Source organism: Theropithecus gelada, unplaced genomic scaffold (genome assembly GCF_003255815.1).
Source record: "Theropithecus gelada isolate Dixy unplaced genomic scaffold, Tgel_1.0 HiC_scaffold_15883, whole genome shotgun sequence".
Taxonomy (NCBI): Eukaryota; Metazoa; Chordata; class Mammalia; order Primates; family Cercopithecidae; genus Theropithecus; species Theropithecus gelada.
The window spans coordinates 1,362,605-1,376,635 of NW_020257640.1; the positions used below are offsets into that span (position 1 = coordinate 1,362,605).

Genomic DNA, 14,031 nt, shown 5'->3' on the forward strand with positions numbered 1-14,031 from the left:
GATCTCCTGACCTCGTGATCCGCCCATCTCGGCCTCCCAAAGTGCTGGGATTACAGGCTTGAGCCACCGCGCCCGGCCGAAGTGGGTTTTCTAATGTCAATTTTACTAGTCATGATAACACTGGAAACTAGAACTATCCCCTCCATTAAAACTAAGTAACCTTGGAGCTTGTGACCGGGCTATGTCACTCGTCTGGATCAGGCAGTGAGTTGATAGCTGTGAGGGCACCCCTTACTCTACCATTCTCCAGGAACTGCCACTACAGTGCTTAAAGAGGGGCATAGCAGCAGCATAACACCTTTGCACATGGGGAAACCCATAAGAGTAAACCAAACACCTGTATTTTCTCCTACAGTGGGTGGTACTTGCCAGGTAAGTCAAGTCATCAGAGTAATTGCTCTCCAGGGAGTGGTTATGAAGATGATTTAGCAAACTAGTTTTTAATCTTCTGCTTTCATCATTTACAAGAGACACACCCTGCCTTTGCCCATGTTTCTGTCACACCACTTCTCTAGCAGACACTACCTGTTCCCCAAGTAGTGCAAATCCAGATTCCATGAGTTATGACACAGACGTTGATAGCATGTATGTGCTATTGTCCTTCCTGAATCTTAATTTCTGTAGGCATAAAATATTTTTTCACTTACCATCTAATCTAGATGATTAAGAAGATTAAGTGAAGCTGACTATCTAATTAGTTACATGTAAGTCTTTATTACTAAAGTATTTAGGTTAACCGAGCATGGAAGATGCTGCCAAACTGAATTATAAGAGAAAGAAATCTACCTAACTCAAGTTTAGTGATTCTTCTTTGCTGGGGCATGTGATCAAAAATATGCTATCAAATCCTTTAAGAATAACTTTTAAAATATAAAAATATGCCTTAGTTGGGCATGGTAGTGCAAGCCTGGAATCCCAGCTACTTGGGCGGCTGAGACAGGAGAATTGCTTGAACCTGACAGATGGGGGTTGCAGTGAGCCAAGATCATGCCATTGCACTCCAACCTGGGTGACAAGAGCAAGACTCCGTCTCAAAAAAAAAAAAAAAAAAAAAAAGAAGTGCCAGCCATAGTGTCTCACGTCTGTAATCTCAGCACTCTGGGAGGCTGAGGTTAGAGGATCCCTTGATCCCAGGAGTTCAAGACCAGCCTGGGCAACATAGCAAGACCTTGTCTCTACTAAAAAGAGAAAAAAAAAATTAAAAAAATATACATACATATGTGTGTGTGTGTGTATATATATATAGAGTGTGTGTGTGTGTGTGTGTGAGACCAAGGGTCTCACTCTGTAGGCGGGAGTGCAGTGGTGCGATCTCGGCTCACTGTAGCCTCTGCCTCCTGGGTTCAAGTGATTCTCCTGCCTCAGCCTCCCGAGTAGCTGGGATTACAAGTACCCATCACCACGCCTGGCTAATCCACCTGCCTTGGTCTCCCAAAGTGCTGGGATTACAGGTGTAAGCCACCGCGCCTGGCCAAAAAATATATGTTTGTAGAATAAAAGAATACAAATGTAAGTTTTAAAATGACCAATAATCTTCCCACCTAGAAATAATAAATTGCTAATATTTTGGTGTATCTGCTTCCAGAAAGTTCTTTATGCCCAAGCTGAATTTGCTATATGAACTGACACCTGGGGCAGGCCTCTGCCAGTTAGTTGCTGAGTAAGACATAATCACAATGCAGACCAAAACCAGTAGGGCTAAAGATATTAACAAAAATAGCATCCTCAAAACTGTGGGAAAAATCAAGAATAGGCATAAAATCATAAAGCTTGCAGGCCTTTAGAGCTACTCATGCAATCTTTTACTCTATGGACAGGACCCTGAGAGGGCATGCTGATTAGCTGAAAAAATAGGCAGAGCCAGAACTAGAATCCAGAAAACAAAGCTTTTGGCCTTGGCTTCCTGCTCTCATGATACTTTTCACTTAGTTTTTATTTTTTTGAGACAGGGTTTCACTCTGTCATCCAGGCTAGAGTGGAATGGTATGTTCATGGCTCACTCCAGCCTTGATCTCCTGGGCTCAAGTGATCCTCCCAGCTCAGCTCCACCAAGTAGCTGGGACTACAGGCATGCACCATTGTGCCGGGCTAATTTTCGTATTTTTTGCAGAGATGGGGTCTTGCCGTATGGGTCAGGCTGGTCCTGAACTCCCGGACTCAATCAATCTGCCTGCCTTGGCCTCCCAAAGTGCTGGGGTTACAGACGTGAGCCACCATACCCGGCCTCATAATACTTTTAATGGACTCTGTTATATACTTTACTGGATTTCATGACTGACAAAGGTTGGCTTTAAAATAAACATTTTTGGTATGAAATGGGAATAACAACACAAGGTCAGCAGTTCCTTTTTAACTCACCCAAATCATTTTTGGTGAAGATCAAGTCCTCTACTTGTTTAGTCAGAGAATGTTAGAATAGCCAAAAGTCCTAGACATAGTATTAGTTTATTCCCCCATTCTACAGATGAGAAAACAGGTGCCAAAGAGGATGCTCAGTTAGTTGGGAGTAGATCCCATCTCCTGATTCCAGGGTTACTTATTTATTTATTTATTTATGTTTGAGACAGAGTCTCCCTCTGTTGCCCAGGCTGGAGTGCAGTGGTGCGATACCTCCACCTCCCGGGTCCACGCAATTCTCCTCTCAGCCTCCTGAGTAGGTGGGACTACAGGCACAAGCCACCATGCCTGGCTAATTTTTGTATTTTTAATAGAGACAGTGATGGATGCAGCTGGAAACCATCATTCTCAGCAAACTATCGCAAGAACAGAAAACCAAACACCGCATGTTCTCACTCATAGGTGGGAACTGAAAAATGAGATCGCTTGGACTTGGGAAGAGTAACATCACACACCGGGGCCTATCATGGGGAGGGGGGAGGGATTGCATTGGGAGTTATACCTGATGTAAATGACGAGTTGATGGGTGCTGACGAGTTGATGGGTGCAGCACACCAACATAGCACAAGTATACATATGTAACAAACCTGCACGTTATGCACATGTACCCTAGAACTTAAAGTATAATAATAATAATTAAAAAAAATAGAGACAGTGGTTCACTATATTGGTAACGCTGGTTTCGAACTCCTGACCTCAGGTGATCTGCCCGCCTCAGCCTCCCAAAGTGCTGGGATTACACGTAGGCTTGAGCCACCGTGCTCAGTCCTGACTCCAAGGTTCTAAGAATGGTATAGAATGTAGTACTCATAATCATCAAAAGACACCTCCCAAAAGATCTTACAGTCAGGACTGATTGATGCCCACTTACTCTGCCTTCTGTTGAACTATTTCAATCGTAATAATGAATCCAGGCAGTGGTCATCGATGACTGCCAACTTCACGAAAAGAGGTACAATTGGAAATTATGTGCCTGATAATCGATGTATAAATAGTTTTGCTGCTTTCAGCTCTCAGCTCGGAGGAGGCCAAGGTGCAACTTTCTTCGGCTGTCCTGAACCCGGGTTCATCCGACACCAGCCACCTCCACTATGCTGCCGAAGTTTGGCCCCAAGGAGATCAAAGTCGCGTACCTGAGGTGCACCGGGGGTGAAGTCGGTGCCACGTCTGCACTGGCCCCCAAGATCGGCCCCCGGGTCTGTCTCCAAAAAAGGGTGGTGATGACATTGCCAAGGCAACAGGTGACTAGAAGGGCTTGAGGATTACAGGGAAACTGACCATTCAGAACAGACAGGCCCAGATTGAGGTGGTGCCTTCTGCCTCTGCTCTGATCATCAAAGCCCTCAAGGAACCAGCAAGCGACAGAAAGAAACAGAAAAACATTAAACACAGTGGGAATATCACTTTTGATGAGATCGTCAACACTGCTCAACAGATGTGGCACCGATCTTTAGACAGAGAACTCTCTGGAACCATTAAAGAACTCCTGGGGACTGCCCAGTCTTTGGGCTGTAATGTTGATGGCCGCCACCCTCATGAAATCATAGATGACATCAACAGTGGTGCTGTGGAATGCCCAGCTAGTTAAGAAGCACAAAGGAAAATATTTCCATAAAGGATCATTTGACAACTGGTGGAAAAAAAAGAAATAGTTTTGCCATAAAAAAATCAAACCTAAATCACAATAAAGAACTACCTATCAACTAGCTAGGGAATAGAAGAACATGTTAATGACTTCCAAGAATACAATCAGAAAAATGCAGAATATGGGAAATATACAAGTAATTTCATTTCTTTTTTTTTTTTTTTTTTTTTGAGACGGAGTCTCGCTCTGTCACCCAGGCTGGAGTGCAGTGGCCGGATCTCAGCTCACTGCAAGCTCCGCCTCCCAGGTTCACGCCATTCTCCTGCCTCAGCCTCCCGAGTAGCTGGGACTACAGGCGCCCGCCACCTCGCCCGGCTAGTTTTTTTGTATTTTTTAGTAGAGACGGGGTTTCACCGGGTTAGCCAGGATGGTCTCGATCTCCTGACCTTGTGATCCGCCCGTCTCGGCCTCCCAAAGTGCTGGGATTACAGGCTTGAGCCACCGCGCCCGGCCTGTAATTTCATTTCTTCAACAAATATATACCAAAAAAAAAAAAAAAAAAAAATGAGATTGAAGGAAATCTATATATTACAAGAGACCTCAGAGACAAATAAATTGATTGTCGTGTATCAGAATTATTTGTCCTGATTTGAACAAACTGAAAAAAAGAGTATTATGGGACAGTTATATTAATACTGACCTTACAGAAATAAAGAGAATCAAAAAAGAATACTATGAATAGCTAAATGCCAACAAAATACATAACTTACATAAAATGGACAAGTTCCTAGAATAACATAAACTACTGAAACGGACTTGAGAAGAAATAGAAAGTCTGAATAGACTTATAATAAAGAGACTGAATTATTAAGAAAGAAAAACTACCCACAACAGAAAGCCCAGGCCCAAATGGCTTCACTGGTAAAGTCTACCAAACATTTAAAAAATAATCGATGTCTGGGCGTGGTGGTTCATGCCTATAATCCCAGCACTTTGGGAGGCTGAGGCTGGCGGATCATGAGGTCAGGAGTTCAAGACCAGCCCCTGCCCAACATGGTGAAACCCTGTCTCTACTAAAAATACAAAAAAACAAAAATTAGCTGGGCTTGGTGGCGGGTGCCTGTAATCTCAGCTACTCAGGAGGCTGAGGCAGGGGAATCACTTGAACCCAGGAGGCAGAGGCTGCAGTGAACCATGATCGCAACACTGCACTCCAGCCCGGGTGACAGAGCAAGAGTCTGTCTCAAAAACAAAGAAACAAACAAACAAAAAAACACAGAATGCAGGCTGCGCATGGTGGCTCACATCTGTAATCTCAGCACTTTGGGAGGCCGAGTGGATGAATCACTGGAGGCCAGGAGTTCGAGACTAGTCTGGCCAACATAACGAAACGCTGTCTCCACTTAAAATAAAAAAAGTAACTAGGCACAGTAGCTCACATCTGTAATCCCAGCACTTTGGGAGGCCAAGGTGGGTGGATCACAAGGTCAGGAGTTCGAGACCAGCCTGCCCAATATGGTGAAACCCCATCTGTACTAAAAATACAAAAATTAGTCGGGTGTGGTGACACACGCCTGTAATCCCAGCTACTCAGGAGGCTGAGGCAGGAGAATTGCTCGAACCTGGGAGGTGAAGGTTGCAGTGAGCCAAGATCACACCATTGCACTCCAGCCTGGGAGCCTGAGTGATACAGTGAGACTCCATCTCAAAAAATAAATAAATAAATAAAATACAAAAATTAGCTGAGTGTCACGGTGCACACCTATAGTCCCAGCTACTCGGTAGGCTGAGGCACGAGAATCGCTTGAACTCAGGAGGTGGTTGCAGTGAGCCGAGATGGTGCCACTGCACTCTAGCCTGGGTGACAGAGTGAGACTCTGTCTCAAAAAAGAAAAGTAATAATAATGAAAGGAAAACTTCACAAATTCTTGAAAAAATAGATGAGGAGGGAGCACTTCCCAACTCATTTTATGTGGCCAGTATTATTTTGATACCAAAAATCACACATCACAAGAAAATTAGAGACAAATATCGCTTATTTACTTATTTATTTTCTGAGACAGGGTCTCACTCTGCTGCCCAGGCTGGAATGCAGTGGTGCAGTTTTGGCACACTGCAGCCTTGACTTCCAGGGCTCAAGTGACCCTTCCGCCTCAGCCTCCCAAGTAGCTGGAACTATAGGCACACATCATCATGCCCAGCTACCGTTTGTATTTTTTGTAGAGACACGGTTTCAACGTGTTGCCTGGGCTTGTCTCCAATTCCTGAGCTCAAGCAATCCTCCCGCCTTGGCCTCCCAAAGTGCTGGGATTACAGGGGTTCATCACCATGCCCTGCCTCAATAGCTCTTATTAACAAAGATGCAAAAATCTTCAACAAAATACTAGCAAATCAATTTCAGTGACATATGAAAAGGATTGTACATCATAACCAAGTGAGATTTGCTCTGGGAATTCCTACACGCAATGTAATGTCCCATATTAATACAGAATAAAAAACACATGATCTACTGGGTGCAGTGGTTCACACCTGTAGTCCCAACTCTTTGGGAGGCCAAGGTGAGAGGATCACTTGAGCCCGGTAGTTTGAGATCAGTCTGAGTGACATGGCTAAATCCCGTCTCTACAAAAAAATTAAAAAAAAATTAGCTAGGCATGGTGGCACATGTCTGCAGTCCTAGGTACTTGGAAGGCTGAGGTGGGAGGATCGCTTGAGCCTGCGAGGCGGAGGCTGTGGTGAGCCAATATTGTGCCAGCCTGTGCACACACCAGCCTGGGCAACAGAGCGAGACCTGTCTCAGAAAAAAAAAAAAAAAGAAAGAAAGAAATGCAAATTGTCCAGGCATGGTGGCTCAGGCCTGTAATCTCAGCACTTTGGGAGGCCAAGGCAGGGGTTCGCTTGAGCTGACTTCAAGACAAGTCTGGACAACATGGTGAAATCCTGTCTCTACAGAAAATACAAAAATTACCCAGGTGTGGTGGTGCGCATTTGTTGTCTCAGCTACTGAGGAGGCTGCGACGGGAGGTTGAAGCTGTGGTGAGCTGTAATTGTGCTACTGCATGCCAGCCTGGGCGACAAAGTGAGACCCTGTCTCTCACATACACACAAAGCAAATCAAAATCACAAACACCACTTCACACTCAGTAAGACAGGTATAATAAAAAAAGGCAGATAATAACAAGTGTTGGTGAGGATGAGGATGTGGAGAAATTGAAACCCTCATACACTGCTGATGGGAATGTAAAATGGAGGCTTCACTTTGGAAAACAGTCTGGCCATTTCTCAAAAGGTTAAATACATGGTTACCATGTGATCCAGCAATTCTACTTCTACATTTATGTCCAAGAAAACTGGAAACACATGTCCACACAAAATCTTATAATAGAATGCTGATAATATCATTCAAAATAGTCCAAAAATGGAAACAATTCAATGTCTGTCAACTGATAAGTGGACAAACAAAATGTGGTATATATACTTAAAATGGAATTTTATTTCACAATAGAAAGGAATGAAGTACAACATGGATGAACCTTGAAAAAAATGCTAAGTGAAAAAAGCCAGTGCAAATGTATGATTCCATTCATATGAAATATCCAGAACAGGCAAATTTATAGAGACAAAAATGTAGATTAGCAGTTGCCTAGGACGGGTGGGTTAGGGGGAAATGGAGAGTGCCCACTCATAACAGTAGAGTTTTTCTTTATTTAAGATTTTAGGACTTTTTTTTCTTTTCTTTTAGTACCATTCTTTAAAGAAAAAAAAAAAAACTTTATATTTTAGAGTAGTTTTGGTTTTACAGTAAAATTGAGCAGAAGATGCAGAGATTTCTCATATACCCTGCTGTTTCCACACATGCATACTCACTCCATTATCAACATCCCTCGCCAGAGCGGTTACAATTAAAGAACCTACACTGACACAACATTGTCACCCTAAGTCCATAGTAATGTTTCTTTTTGGGGTGATGAAAATGTTCTAAAACAAATTGTGGTTGTGGTTGCACAACTTTTTTTTTTTTTACTTTTTGAGACAGGGTCTCACTTTGCTGCCCAGGCTGGAATGCAGTGGCACTCACTGCAATCTCTGCCTCCTGGGCTCTAGTAATCCTCCCACCTCAGCCTCCCAAGTAGCTGGGACTACAGGTGCATGACACCACGCCTAGCTAATTTTTCTAGAGAAGTGGTTTTGCATGTTGCCTAGGCTTATCTCGAACTCCTTGGCTCAAATGATCCTTTTGTCTTGGCTTCCCAATGTGCTGGAATTACAGGCATGTCCTACTGCGCCCAGCCTGCACAATTCTTTGAATGTACTAAAGTTGTTGAATTGTATACTTTAAATGAGTGCATAGTATATATGAATTATATCTCAATAAGCTGGTAGCAAAAAATGTTATGAGACAGTTGGGTTAATTTGAAGAACAACAGGGTAGTTGATATAAAGGAACGATAGCGGTCTGAAGTTCTATTTATTAAAAAAAGAGTTCTTTTAGAAATACTAAAAAATTTATGAAGTAATTTTAAAACCACTGTCTTGACCCCTTGCAGTTATCACTTTTCTGCCCCCTGTCCTTACAACCAACTCCGTCCCCAAATTATTCTTCCTCTCTCCAATTCCGTTCCCACCACTCTATTCTAAAGCCATTCCCATCAGGCTTTAGAATACTTACTACTTTACTATCATAAGCAGTGGCCAGTTAGAGCCCAGCAATTGACATGGTTGTCTTTCCTTGAGCCATTCTCCCCACCCAGTTCAACTGGGATTCTTTTCCTGGTTTCCTCTGATTTCAGTGCCTAAGATACCTTTCTCAAACTTCTGTCCCCACTTCATATGTAGATTATTTCGTGGCTTCCAATACTCTCTACATGCTGTCTCCCAAATTTACATCTCCAGTCTGGACCTTTCTAAATTCCAAACTCCTACATATCTAACTCTCTTCTCGATATTTTCATGTGGTATTCTAACAGGCATCTCAAATTTAAGTTCCAAAACAGAATTTTTGTCTTTTTGAGACGGGGTCTCATTCTGTCACCCAGGCTGGAGTGCAGTGGTGCTATTTTGGCTCACTGCAACCTCCACCTCCAGGGCTCAAGTGATCCTCCCAAGCAGCTGAGACTATGGGCATCTGCCACCATGCCTGGCTAATTTTTGTGGAGACGGGGTTTTACCATGTTACCCAGGCTGGTTTTGAACTCCTGAGCTCAAGCGATCTGCCTGCCTTGGCCTCCCAAAGTGCTGGGATTACAGGTATGAGCCACCGCGCCTGGCCCCAAATGGAATTTCTCTCTTCCCATCCCCAACTTGCTCCTCCATCTTTCCCATTTCATTTAATGGCAACTCCATTCTTCAAAATGCTCAGGCCGAAAATCGTAGTCACCTTGGACTCCCTTCATTTTCTCACATCCTATATAAATTGTCATCAAGTTCTGTGTGCCACTCTGAATATATCCAGATACCTCATCCCTCCACTGCTTGCACCTTTTCTATGCAACTTATCTCTCACCTAGAGTATTACAATAGCTTCCTAAGTGGTCCCCCTTGCTCCTCAATAATCTAGTGTCAAAATAGAAGTCAATATGATTCTTTAAATATGTAAGTAGAATTTCATTACTTTTCTACTAACGATGGCTTCCCATCTCCCTCAGAAAAAGCCAAAGAAGTCCTTAAAATGGCCTGTAAGTGCATACCCAATTTGAATTCCTCTTACCTCTCTGACTTCATTTCCTCTTTTACCCTCCTGTAGTTGGACTGCTTTCTGTTCTTCGAATGTAGTAGGCATCTTTTTGCCTCAATGATTTCCACACTTGTTATTCTACCCGGAATGTTCCCTGTCCACCCAAGGCACATTTCTTGTTCCTTTGCCTCCTTTAGATCTTTGTACAGTTTGCCTTCTCAGTGGGGCTCCTCTGCCTCTGGGATAAACAAAAACCTCTCTCCCTACTCTCGGCTCACCCTATTCCCCTCTCACTGCTTCACTCTTTCCTGCCAACACTTATTCTTAGTATATACTTTACTTATTAATATTTTTAGTCTCTGCTATGAGGACAGGATTTTTCCCTGCTTTGCTAAGTGTTTGGCACAGGGTTGGCACGCAGTATTTTTGAGTGTATGAATGCTATTTATAATGCACTATATTCTCTGCCTCTTTGTTTAACTATCACTAGCTCCATGGGAGTCTGGATATGCATCCCTGAGGAAGAACAGACTGACTAAATAGAAAAATTGTCCACTCACTCTGACTACCGTTATCTATCTCTTTAAGGGAGACGAAAGCATAGCAGCAATCCTGGAGGCTCAGGTTCCAGTCAAAGCTTTGAGACCAATTAGGCATGTGACATTGAGAAGATAATTTTTCCTCTCTAGCCCTTAATTTCCTCCTCCGCCAAAAGGAGATCATTTCCTTAAAAGACCTCACAGTATTTTTGAGAATGTAAAATGAAAGATGAAATGTTGAGTAGGGAAGGGTATGTCTTATTAATAAATTTCTCTACTACATACAAAGATATATTTACCTGGCATTTCATATTTGTTAAAGGTAATAAACCTAAAAGTAAACCCCAGGGTTCTTTTAGGAATCTTGCAAAATGTACTTCTGTTGTGCTGTGCCCTTATACTTACCACTAATGTAACAGCAAAGACTCTGATGTCAGCCTATTCTTTCTCCTGAGAAAAGTCACTGTTACATGTCATTTTTTTCTTTCAGTATCCTCATCCAAACCAATGAATAGTCAGTGCCTGCTGGGGCCTGGCTCCAATGGCAGTTTTCTTTCCTATTCTCTTGTGTGTACATGTGGTTGGTGAGCCTTTTCTCAGCCCATCTGTAACACAGAACCTTGATATTCTTGTCTGTAAATTGGGGTGCATAACAACTGGCTCGCATTTATTTTAATGGATTCATGGACCCATTGATAATTTAAATAAAGCAGTAGTACAATGCCTGGCACATCTAGAGGCCTCCATAAATGCTTTATAGAAATGGAGTATGTGTTCAGCTTCCACTGCCAGAGTTGCTTGCTAAAACAGATCTTTCTAGCCGGGCGCGGTGGCTCATGCCTGTAATCCCAGCACTTTGGGAGGCTGGATCACGAGGTCAAGAAATCGAGACCATCCTGGCTAATATGGTGAAACCCCAACACTTTGGGAGGCCAAGGTGGGTGGATCACTTGAGGTCAGGAGTTTGAGACCAGCCTGGCCAACATGGTGAAACCCCATCTCTACTAAAAATACAACAATTAGCTGGGCCTGGTGGCGCGTGCCTGTAGTCCCAGCTACTCAGGAGACTGAGGCAAGAGAATCGCTTGAACCCAGGACGCAGAGGTTGCAGTGAGCTGAGATCGCACCACTGCACTCCAGCCTAGGCAACAGACGGAGACTAAGTCTTGGGAAAAAACCAAACAAACAAACTCAAAACAGTTCATCATGTTACTATGCCTAGTCAAGGACCTCAAACAATATAAAGTATGAATTTCTATACTTGGTTTCAAATCTCCCACATTCTATTAATATTATTAATTTTTGAGACGGAGTCTCACTGTCAACCAGGTTGAAGTGCAGTGGCAAGATTTTGGTTTGCCGCAATGTCCACCTCCTGAGTTCAAGCAATTCTCCTGCCTTAGCCTCCTGAGTAGCTGGGTTTACAGGTGTGTGTCACCACACCTGGCTAATTTTTGTATTTTTAGTAGAGACGAGGTTTCACCATGTTGGCCAGGCTGGTCTCAAACTCCTGACCTCAAGTGATCCACCAGCCTCGGCCTCCCAAAGTGTTGGGATTATAGGCATGAGCCACTGTGTCTGGCCCCACAATCTATTAAAATCAGGGCTTTTCTTTTTTTTGTTTAAGACTAGTCAAGTGCAGTGGTGGGAAGTGGAGCACAAGTCGAATAAGGAGTTTGGTCTGTAACCGACAGTGAACAATCACGATAACTTACTATCTCTGTATCAGCCTAAAAGGATCTTGAAGAGTTATTTGTACATTCATATCAAAGCAGTATTATTCACAATAGCCAAAAGGTGGAAATAACACAGACGGTATATACATACAATGAAATACTATTTAGTCTTAAAAGGGAAGGAAATTCTGACACATCCTACAACATGGATAAACCACAATGAGATTATGCTATGTGAAATATGACAGTCACAAAAAGACAAATACTGTATGATACCACTTACATGAGATACCTAAAGTAGTCAAATTCATACAGACAGAACTAGAATGGTGGTTACCAAGGCTCGCTGGAAAATGAGGAATGAGAAATTGTTTAATGGGTGCGGGCTTTGTTTTGCAAGATGAACAGAATTCTGGGGACTGGCCGCACAAGGTAAATGTACTTAATACTAACGAATTATTCACTCAAAAATGGCTAAGATGATAAAGTTTGTTGTGTCGATAAAAAAATTTAAAAATCTATTTCATCTTTCTCATGAAATCTTACTTTTTATTTTTCTCTCGTTTCTATTTTTCCCATTTCAGTTAGACTGATCTCTTCATTGTACTTCCAGTATGCCTCTTGAGCCTTTGCACCACGGTGTTTCTTCTCTGGAATGGTCTTTCATTATCACCCATCTATTTTCAAAAGGTTGCATGTGCTTTCGTCCCAAAGACATTACTTTATAGATCCAACCAGGAGTCGCATCCTCCATGTCATCCCTACTCTTTGAAACCACAGACCTCTCCCTTTTCTACACTACACAGAAGAGCCTACACATGGCTTTCATGCTTTAGCTTAGCCTCTCCGACCATACCTCTTAAGACCCTGAGGATCAGGGGGCGTTATCTCACAGTTCTCCTGCACTTCTCTCCCATCCCAACACATACACATGATACTAGCGAGGAGCTCCGCACACAAGCTCCTCCAGTAAAAACGACGCACTAGGCAGTGCATCTCAACACATCAAATTACCGGCGCGCACAGGAGCCTGATGAGGCAAAACTGTGGGTCCTTCGGGATCCTTCAAAGCAGCACTATAATTTGCAGTTTTCTACCCTCCAAAACACTTTCTGGGCCGGATGTGGTGGCTCACTCCTGCAGTCCCAGCACTTTCGAAGACCCAAGCAGGCGGGTCACTTGAGGTCAGGAGTTTGAGACAAGGCTGGGAAACATGGTGAAACCCATCTCTACAAAAAAATATAAAAAGTACTTAGGAGTAGTGGTGCGCGCCTGTAATTCCAGCTACTCGGGAGGCTAAGGCAGGAGGATCACGTGAGCCTGGGAGGTCCAGGCTGCAGTGAGCCGTGATCGCGCCCAATGCACTCCATGCAGCCTGGGCGACGGCGGTGAGATCCTGTCTCAAAAAAATAAAAGCCACCACTTTCCTACTTGTTATCCCAGGGAAACGCACGCGACAGAGGAGCGAAGGAGCGTTTATTTGTGGAGGCGCTCAAGTAAGAAACCCTGCTCGCAGGCCGACTCAAGGCTCTCCGAAGCCTTCTCAGGGCTGTCTCCCCTCCCCAAAAGGTAAAGAACCGTTACAAAGTTTACTTCCGGCACAAACGTCCGCGCCTGCTCAGAAAAGGGAGCGTGGACGCACAGCTCTGTTACGGGAAGTCGCAGGGCACAATTTCCTTCATTGCAGTCGCCTTGTAGGCGGCCGCACCAACCCAGAAGTGAAAGACCCTTTCCTTCGAGTATCACACCCCCGACCAAAGGAAGTTCCACTTGGACGACTTTTACCCAGGGTTTCCCGACTTCTCTTTAGCTCTTCCTATCACGCTCCCTGCTTACTGGTGCATTGTTGCTGTGGCCACTTAGTTCCGACCTTCCTTGTGTAACTCGAGTTTTGTCGCAACTTTCCAAGGGGCCTAACTACACTGGGGGCACCCTTTCCTGAAAAAAAAAAAAAAAACCAAAAAAAAAACCAAAACCTTTACCCTACGGGTACCCATCAGGGTCAACCAACGTTCTCCGTGAGGGGCAAAGCTCCAGGGGACTTTACGCCCGCGAAGCCTAACACGGCCAGGCCGGCGCGTGCGCGGGGCGTTACCATAGAGAGGCAACCGCCTCTCTGGTATCGGTTTACGCTCTCTATGGTGCGGCCGGGTCGGTGGC

At 43.9% G+C, this 14,031-nt stretch overlaps 1 pseudogene; it reads left to right on the plus strand.

Annotated features, from left to right (window-relative positions):
• Positions 1-3,473: 3,473 nt before the first annotated feature.
• LOC112617127 lies at positions 3,474-3,985 on the plus strand (annotated as a pseudogene).
• The last annotated feature ends 10,046 nt before the right edge of the window (positions 3,986-14,031 follow it).